Consider the following 9,413-nt stretch of genomic DNA (forward strand, 5'->3'; position numbering starts at 1 on the left):
TTACCTGCAGTGGCCAGAAGAGGTCGTTAAATCCCCTGCAAGTGAGTGTACAGACACCACGTGAGCGCCGTGTAGAAATCAAGCTTGGACCCTCTGGTAGAGCAACCCGTGCTCTTAACGTCTGAGCCAATGCTCCATCCTCTTTCGTAGCTTTTGCTTCCCCCCAACCTCCCGTAACATTCTAGGGCTCAAATTCTGGTCTTTGTGTTTGCAAGTGTTTCTTCACTGTCTCTCCCCAAACTACAGCCTTCCTTGTCCGCAGCTTCCAGACGATGGGGAGTACCCAGAAATTTAGCAGGGAAGCCGTCCCTCTTAGACTGGCTAGAAGTCCCTACTTTCTCCTGACTGAGAAAATGGGGCATATAAGATGCACCATTAGACAGGGCAAGAAGCACATTCAGAGAGACTGGGATTTCAGGCAGGCTCATCCCGAACCTGACCGTTTACCCAGGGCTCCATCTTCCTCTCTGGGCCACTGAACTTACTGCCTCTCTCCACCATTAGCTCCTGTTTGGGTGTTCTAGATGGCAGCCTTTGGAGAGGGGACTCTGGGATGCTGCATGCCACACATCCCAAGAGACAGTTTGGTCTCTGCCTGGCTGGCTGTTCTAAAAATACCTTCTGCTAATGAAGGGAGGGCTGGGGTCTGGCTGGAGTGGGGTGCTGGGCCCCATTCTCCTGTGAGCAGGCCCTGTCCTGAGCTCATCAGCTAAGCAGGTAATTATGCGTGTGCTTTGTTCACCGCACAAAGGGGCTCTCAGCGAACTTCCGAGAGGCGCCGCTTCCTGGCTGATTTGATTTTTTTTTTTTCTTTCAGAGCTGGAGTGTGAAAGTCAAGCTGAACCTGCCTAATTGTGCCTGCGAAGGCAATTCAGAGAAGCTGCTCTTGGAAGGGAATCAGGACAATTAGCTCTGAGCTGTGTGGAGAAGGGACAAGAGAGCTCACCATGGTGAATGTCAGCCTGTCCCTGGGGGAAGCAAAGGGCAGCATTGAGTGAGAGTGAAGAGGTGGGTATCTTCTCCTGAGGCTGGGTGTGAGTGGTGGGGGTACAGGCATGGGAGCTAGGACCAGTCAGGAGAAGAAACAATTAGCCCAGTCAGGGTAGGATACCAGTGGCCTTGGGCCACTAACACACCCCTGGAGCCTCAGTTTCCCTGAGTCCCCAAATGAGCAACACACACACACACACACACACACACACACACACACCAGATGGACCAGATGGAGCACGTTCATCCCAGGCAGTGGTAGGCGCAAGGCCAGGGCAGATGGTGCCAACAGGGCCTGCAGCAAACAATCCACAGCAGCTGTAAGCCTGGCCCTCCTGAGCCCAGGGGCCTGGCAGTGCAAGCCAACTGCTGTTCTCCTACCTCCTGCACTGTGCCTGGACCAGGGGAAAATGTTACTAGTTCCTGTGACTCTTGGGGCTTCCAAGTCCATCTGAGAGCTGGGCATTCAAATCTCAGGGAGGTTGAGTCTGCAGCCCCTGGACTGGCTTTCTCCCTTGATTCAGGGCTCCATCTGGCACCAAGTAGGTGACAAATGCTTGTCCTTCCTATAGCATCAGGAAACTGAGGTCTATAAGTTCAGCTCCCATTCAATAAAGTACCTGTGTTTGTGTGTGTTTTGTTTTATTTCACTGTGTGTGTGAATATGAACATGTGCGTGCCTTGGCACATATGTGTATCAGAGGGCAACCTCAGGTACTGGCCCTCACTTTCTACCTTGGAACATCCCTTTTGCTGTTGTTTGCAGCTCGGGTTCTCCTCCCATCTCCTTGTAGGAGCACAGGAATTAAAGATGCTCATACTACTGTGCCCAGTTTTTAATGTGGGGCTGGAGACTCGAACTCGGGTCCTCACACTTGCACCACAGTCTCTTTTTCCCACTGGGCCATCTTCCCAGCCCTGTGTGTCTGTTTTAGATTTATTTATGTGTGTGGATGTTTTGCCTGTATGTATATCTATGCACCATGTAAGTTCCCAATTCCCACAGAGACCAGCGGAGGCATCAAACCCCTAGAACTGGAGTTAGGTGGTTGTGAGATGCCATGTGCGTGCTTGGAATCAAACTCTGGGCCTCTCTCTGGAAGGACAGCAAATGATCTGAATCATTGAACCATATCTCTGTGTGTCTATTGTAGATAGAAATTTCTAGAGAGAGTATGACTACCTGCTTTAAAAAGAGACCAAGGTATATACAATTGGTTTTTTTCTTTTTTTTTTTTATTTTTTAAATGATTTCTTTTTCCTTCCTTCCTTCCTTCCTTCCTTCCTTCCTTCCTTCCTTCCTTCCTTCCTTCCTTTCTTCCTTCCTTTCTTTCTTTTTTTGTTTTGGTTTTTTGAGACAGGGTTTCTCTGTGTAGCCCTGGCTGTCCTGGAACTCACTTTGTAGACCAAGCTGGCCTCGGACTCAGAATCTTCCTGCCTCTGCCTCCCAAGTGCTGGGATTAAAGGCGTGTGCCGCCACTCCCAGCAATGTGTAGCCCAGGCTGGCCTCGAACTGGTGATCCTCCTGCCCCTGTCTCCTTCAGCAAATCCTACCAGCGTGTGCCACCACTACCGGCTCTTTCAGTTTTCAAGATTATAATCTGACCAGGAGAAACAGTCTTCCCCAGGAAAGAGCACACCAATTGGTTATCTAATACTAAGTGGTCAGCCCTGAAAACATTTATACCAGTAACCTTATACAGACTGAGACGGCTGTACTTGTGTACATTATACTCATCTTAAAAGGACGTGGCTAGCTCTGTCTGTCAGGACAAGCCTATGGTGTAGAGCGCCCATGTCTACACACAGGGTATGACAATCACATTTCTTGGCTGTGTTTTGTGGGTTAGACTCATATATCTAGAGGGCTCAGAAAAGGCCTGGCCTTTGGCTCCTGCTCCCTGAGTTTTAACATCACTGCTGTGGCCATCATTGGATGGCTCAGGCTCCCACTATAAAACCCAGATAAGCTGGCAGGTGGGATGGAATGACTCCTTCTATGTGGCTGGAATGAGAGCATCAGGGCTCAGTATGTCAGTGTCCTCCAGCAAGGGACATGCTGGTGTTTATCTGATTGGTCTATGTTTGAGCCATGCTAGTTAAATAGGTGTGCGTGTGCGGGGGGGCGGGGGGGGTTGTTTCCTTGTTTGTTGTTTGTAGCTCATGTAGCTTAGGCTTCCCTCAAGTTCACTGTTCAACCATGCTTACCTCTTAACTTTATAATCTTCTGCCTCTTAAGTCCTGGGTGCCAGGATTACTGGGAATGTACCACCATGCCCAGTTTATATAGTGCTGTGAATTAAGGGCTTTGTGAATGCCCGACAAATACGCTACGCTACCAATGGATCAACCTCATAAACCTCCAGCTAAGTAGTTTATGTTTATTCTTTGAATGTTTCTATTTATTCTTTGATCATGTGATGGCTAGTTTTATGTCAACTTGACACAAGCTAGAGTCATCCAGAAGGAGGGAACCTCAATTGAGAAAATGCCTCCATAAGATCTAGCTATAGGGCATTTTTTAAATTAGTGATTGATGGGGAAGGTCCCAGCCCATTGTGGGTGGTGCCTTCCCTAGGCTGGTGGTTCTGGGTTCTATAAGAAAGCAAGCTGAGCAAGCCAGTAAGTTGCACCCCTCCATGGCCTCTGCATCAGTTCCTGCCTCCAGGTTTCAGCCTGCTTGAGTTCCCATCCTGACTTCCTTTGATGATGAACATTAATCTGGAAGTGGAAGCTGAATAAACCCTTTCCTCCCCAACTTTCTTTTTTGTCATGGTGCTTCATCTCAGCAATATTTGAATCATTGATGAAGACTAAGTCAGAGGCTATTGGTGAAGGTGCAGCCTCGTAAAGCAAGGAACTCCAACACTTTGGAGATGGCAGTAGTGTGGGATGACCACCAAGAGCAACAGCTGGGGTTGGAGTGGAGCTGAGCCTGGAAGACAAGCTGTGTGTGCTATAGAGGGCAGAGCTGGAAAAGTGACCCCAGCCGTTTGGAGGAGCCCAGAAAATTATGAGTATATCTCAGATAATTGGACTCAGTTACTTACACTGCTGGAGATTGGTTTTGGTTTGTTCAGATTATAACAGTCTTATCTTTTATTTTATAGGAGCCCACAGTTAAGAAACTTTTAATTTTAAAGAGTTTTGGATTTTAAAGAGACTGTATTTTTAAAGATTGGTACATTCAAAGCTTGACATGTTTATATTAAAATGTTGTTATTAAAGTGTCATCTTAGCCAGGTGTGGTGGTGCACACCTTTAATCCCAGCACTCGGGAGGCAGAGGCAGGCGGATTTCTGAGTTCGAGGCCAGCTTGGTCTACAAAGTGAATTCCAGGACAGCCAGGGCTACACAGAGAAACCCTGTCTCGAAAAACCAAATAAAATGAAATGAAATAAAATAAAAATAATAAAGTGTCATCTTAGGGAAGAACACAAAAGAAAAGGTTATGGCTTAATGGTGCGTTGTGTTTCAAGTGTACAAGGGGTCTTTTGGGCTGGCTGGTTTTATGCCAACTTAAGACATCTAGAGTCACCTGAGAGGAAGGAAACTGAATGGAGAAAATGCCTTCATAAGAGCTGGCTGAAAGACATTTTCTTAATTAGTAATTTATGGGGGAGGGCCCAGCTTTTTGTGGGTGGGGCCACCCCTGGGCTGGTGGTCCTGGATCTATAAGAAAGCAGGCTGAGCAAGCCCTGAGGAGCAAGCCAGTGAGCAGCCTCTGCATCAGCTCCTGCCTCCAGCATCCTGCCATCCATGAGTTTCTGTCTTTGTTCTTGGATGATGAACACTGATGGAGAACCGTAAGTGGAATAAACCCTTTCCTCTCCACCTGCTGTCCACTGCAAAAGGAGACTTCTCTGACCAATGTTGAGAACAGCACTTATCAATGAGTTTGAACAACTATTGAGAAGACAGTTTGACAACACATTCATTTAACAAAGCAACACTTGTGTGTGTATCATTCAAGGCCTATAGCTGGGTAGCACCAGAGATATCTTTTCTTCTTCTCCAGGGGCCTACATGAACCATGGGGCACTATGAAATCCAGCCCTTCCTCTGAGGAGTAAATTTTCAGGGCAGTTCCCAGCTTGCTTTCTCCCTGTTTGCAGCCAATATGTGTTGTCTTTTGCAATAGGGCCTTATCATCCAGTTCTGGTAGGCAAGCAATGGCAATAGCTTGTGTTGTTTTGGGGCCTCTGGGGGGCTTCCCTGACCAATAACTCATAGGGAGGCAGCCCACATTTGGCACTGGTTATTTTGTTTAATGACCCATTTCTTCTGGGGAAAACATTGTCCACCCATGCATAGTACCTGTATTCAAACTTTTAAAAATTATGTTTTCAAAATGAGCTTACAATGTAGTGGGTTTCCATTAGGGTTTTTCACATAGGCTTAGTTTTGATTAATCCATCCTACCTCCTCCTCCTCCCCAGTTAGATGAGTGAGATACTCACTGACAAAGAACCCCAAGGCTGCTTGTGAACATAGGGTGTGGGCTGCTGTGAGTGGGGCCAGAAAATGTAGGCTTGGAGACAAACTATCCTAGTTGGCTCTTCTGTTGCTGTGATAAAACACTGAACCAACTGGGGAGGAAAGGGTTTATCTTATAAATCTACAGTTATCATGGGAAGTCAGTGCGTAAGCTCAAGGCAGGAACCATGAAGGAATGATGACTGCTGGCTTGCTTGTTCCCTGTGGCTTCCTTGGCTTGCTTTCTTAATTCAGCCCAGGTCCATCTGCCTAGGAGTGGGGGAGTGGAGGGGGCACTCCTTTATTATTAATATTATATAATAATAAATTATTATATTATATATAACATATAATTATATATAATATATTATAATAATAAATTATTATTTATTATTATTTATTATTAATTTCCATTAGAAATGCCCACAGGGTAATCCAATGGAGGCAATTCCTCAGTTCCTCAATTGAGGTTCCCTCTTTTCAGGTGACTCTAATTTGTGTCAAATCACAATACAAAACAAAAGCACACAGCCCTTTTTGCATCTGAGGAGACAGAGCTCCAAGGGAGATTCCCCAAATAGAAGCCCCCCACCCCGACCCCTGCCAGCCACTTCTGTGTCCAGCTGTCCACGGGATGTGAAGCCAGGCCATGTTCAGCTTTTTCAGCCAGCGCAGAGGAACAGCTGCCCCCCATCACCGATGGCACAGGGAGGAAGTCTCCTCAGCATGCTTTATGGTAGGATTTTGTGGCTCCTGAAACAGGTTGCAAGTTCTGCCCACATGTGGCTGGCCACTGTTTGTTCTTGACTATCTTAATGCCATCTTTTGCAGAGCTATAGCGCTCCAGCAAAAACAGCCCCTAATGTGGAGTGCTCTCACTGAATTCTGTGTGGTGGGATGAGGGTCCAAGAGTTTCACATGGGGGCTTCTGTAGTCCTGAACCTGTGACTAGTTGCTCAAACCTGATGGCTTTTTTAGGGAGAGGAGGACAAACCAAAGTGATAGAGGGCAGGTACATTTCAGGGGCCATGTTTTAACTCAAAACCAGCTGTCTCTCAGGCTCCATCTTGCTATTCAGGCTCCATGCAGAGGAGCAGACCAATAACTTGATACTTATGCAAAACAATGTATCTTTGCTCTGCACGTCCTGTGTCTGCAGGTGTTGAGCATCATTGCTGATGCCATCCTCTGCTGGGTGGACCAGAATGGTGATGGATGAAGAACAGAAGAGCCAAGGCCTGCTGGAGCAATTGGGAGAGACCCTTCTCCAGGGAGACTGGATGCTGCCTCCAAAATCTCAAGAGCTCTTCTGGAAAAGGTGAGCCTGATTTCCTGGCTGAGCCCTGGGATTTGGAAAGTGGTGTTGCTACTTGTGTCCAGTGAGCCTACTGTATGTTAGGACTTGGTGCAGTTTCTCAGACCATCTTTCTATGCAGAGGGACAAGAAGGAAGCTGCTTTGGACCCCAAGAAGGGAAGCCCTTACTGGAAACCCACTCTGAGGGAGGCAGGAAAAGGATTTGGGGCAGGCTGAGTGGCCTGGGGTAATTGGTTTCTCAGCCACAGTGGGTAGCAGCTTTTTTGGGTCCTCAAGGAGGCTCTGGAAGATTCTTTTGCCCCAAGTGTGGCAAGAGGGGCTGAAGCAGACGGAGCTCTCTGAGATCACAGCCCACCTCTCACCGCCCACCTTCAAGAAGCTCATAGATCCATCTTAAAAGCCTTTCCAATAAAGCCTTGGAGACAACAAGCCCCATTTCTGAGCAGAGCTGAACGGTTATTTTACACTTCATCTAATTGATTAAAATGACTCTTCTGAATTAACTGGGCTTTCCAGAGCCGAGCGGGGGAGTGAAATCCAGAGAGTGAGCTGGCTGCCAGGCTGGACAGTGGCTTTTGTGAGGGATGGCTCCTCTGGTCCCTGCTGTGTACAACTCTGCTTTCTGTCTCCCACATCCAGTACTCTCCTGCAAAAGCTAAGGGCATCTTTGCGGGGTTTCAGCCCTCAGAAATGGGATCGGGGATGATACTGGTTCCCTGCAAACCTCTAGCCTGCTGGAATTCGTGCATCATACTGTAGCCTTGACTCTCATACTACTCCAGAGAATCACCGAGACACTGATTGACAGAACAGATATTAAGGCCTATAGGTGGCTTATTTACAAGGTGGCCAGGTTGGGGCTGAGGCCAATCTGTTGATGGGAAGCCAAATGTCCTGTTCACTCTCCAACTCTTGCCCTGAAGATATTGTCAAGGGAGTTCTCTTATGCTGTCATCTTATTTCATGACCCTGAGATTCATAGTGTCAATGCAATGGGTTTCAAGACTTCACACTTGAGACCTTGTCCAGAATGACACCTGAGTCAGCAGGTCTCAGCTTGCTGGAGGTGATGTCAATGTCACATGAACTGTCCCATACCCACATGTGACACCTGTCAGGATATCTGTCATGATGTCCATGGTGACACATACCTGTAATTCCTGGGGAGTGGGAGCAGGCCAACCTCAGTTATATAGCAAATTTAGGTCAGCCTGAGCTAAGTACCCCTAAAAGAGATCTGTTGTGAGCAAGAACATAAATACTCATAGTTAGTGTCATGATTTATATATTCTTGGATCAGGGAGTGGCACCATTTGGAGGTGTGGCCTTGTTGGAACAGGTGTGGCCTGGTTGGAATAGGTGGGTGTGGGCTTAAGACCCTCACCCTAGTTGCCTGGAAGTCAGTCCTCTACTAGCAGCCTTTGGATGAAGATGTAGAACTCTCAGATCTGCCTGTGCCATGACAGCCTGGATGCTGCCATGCTCCCAACTTGATGATAATGGACTGAACCTCTGAACCTGTAAGCCAGCCCCAATTAAATGTTGTTTTTATAAAAGACTTGCCTTGGTCATGGTGTCTGTTCACAGTAGTAAAACCCTAACTAAGACAGTTAGTCTAAAAAAGTTATATTTTATTATGTTAGGGCTCATCACACAAAGTTCACACTCTAAATTCCTAACTAAGGTCCTAAGCCAATCTTACTAAGACTGATCACCTGTGTGACTTATCTCAGCTGAAGGTCAGATCCAGTTTCTAACAGAAGTATCTGGTTTGAGCGGGAGAGTCTCTAGCCTCAGGGCAGATCAAGGTGACACCTCTCCAGATGTGCAGAGCAGAGCATTGCTCTTGGTCTCTGCTTGTATACTGTCCAGTGGGTGACATGGGGTTCTAGGCCTGCGTCTGGTTATCTTGAGTGAGTGACGTCACTGGTTATCAGGTGCAGCCTTGGGTGTAGTGGGGATCCTGAGTAAGCTGTTTTTATGTGTCTAAATGGCATTTTTTTCCTATTCTAAGATCTGTCACAGTCTTTCTGTGTCACATCCATAACCCATGCATCCCCTCTTCTGCCTCCTCCCTGGGCCACCCAGCTGTTCTCTTTTGTGAGGTTTTATAGCACTTGATTACTGTGTTTTTGACATTGGCCCCCTTATCTTCTCCTCTTCCTCCTTTGAGACAAGGTCTCCCTATTTATCAATGGCTGCTCTGAGACTTGCTATGTATGTAGCCTTAAACTCACAGAGATCTGCCTGCCTCTGCTTCCTGAGTTCAGAGACTAACAGTGGCATCTTGCCTTAGGTATCCTTGGGTCAGACTCCATGATAAGTGCTTAAAGACCTGAGCTTAAAACTAGTAGACATTTGGACAGTTTTGCCTCCAAGGTTGCCCTTGCCACCATCATAGATGATGTTATGTTATGAGCCTGTCTTTGGGCCTGCAGGCTACAGGAGGGCTCATGGACACCTCCTTCCAACCTAGCCCTTGACTATGATCATGGCTGCCTGTTAGTGTCTATACTAGGGAGGGTATGGCATAGAGCTGGAAGGCAGGTGGCATGCTGTCTGGTGCATTTGTCAGTGTGCAGATGAGGTGGACCTAAGTCCTCTTTAGCATCCTGTAAATCGAGACTGCCC

General features: G+C 47.2%; 1 long non-coding RNA gene across 2 annotated transcripts; it reads left to right on the forward strand.

Moving 5' to 3' along the window:
• On the forward strand, positions 1-8,107 carry Gm36862. Of its 2 annotated transcripts, XR_381310.2 has the most exons (5): positions 1-717; positions 818-1,008; positions 5,951-6,202; positions 6,626-6,784; positions 7,059-8,107. It is a non-coding gene; the product is annotated as a predicted gene, 36862 (long non-coding RNA). The 2 variants fall into 2 exon arrangements; XR_381312.2 differs by lacking the exon at positions 5,951-6,202.
• The last annotated feature ends 1,306 nt before the right edge of the window (positions 8,108-9,413 follow it).

Source organism: Mus musculus, chromosome 12 (assembly GCF_000001635.26).
Source record: "Mus musculus strain C57BL/6J chromosome 12, GRCm38.p6 C57BL/6J".
NCBI classification, from domain to species: domain Eukaryota; kingdom Metazoa; phylum Chordata; class Mammalia; order Rodentia; family Muridae; genus Mus; species Mus musculus.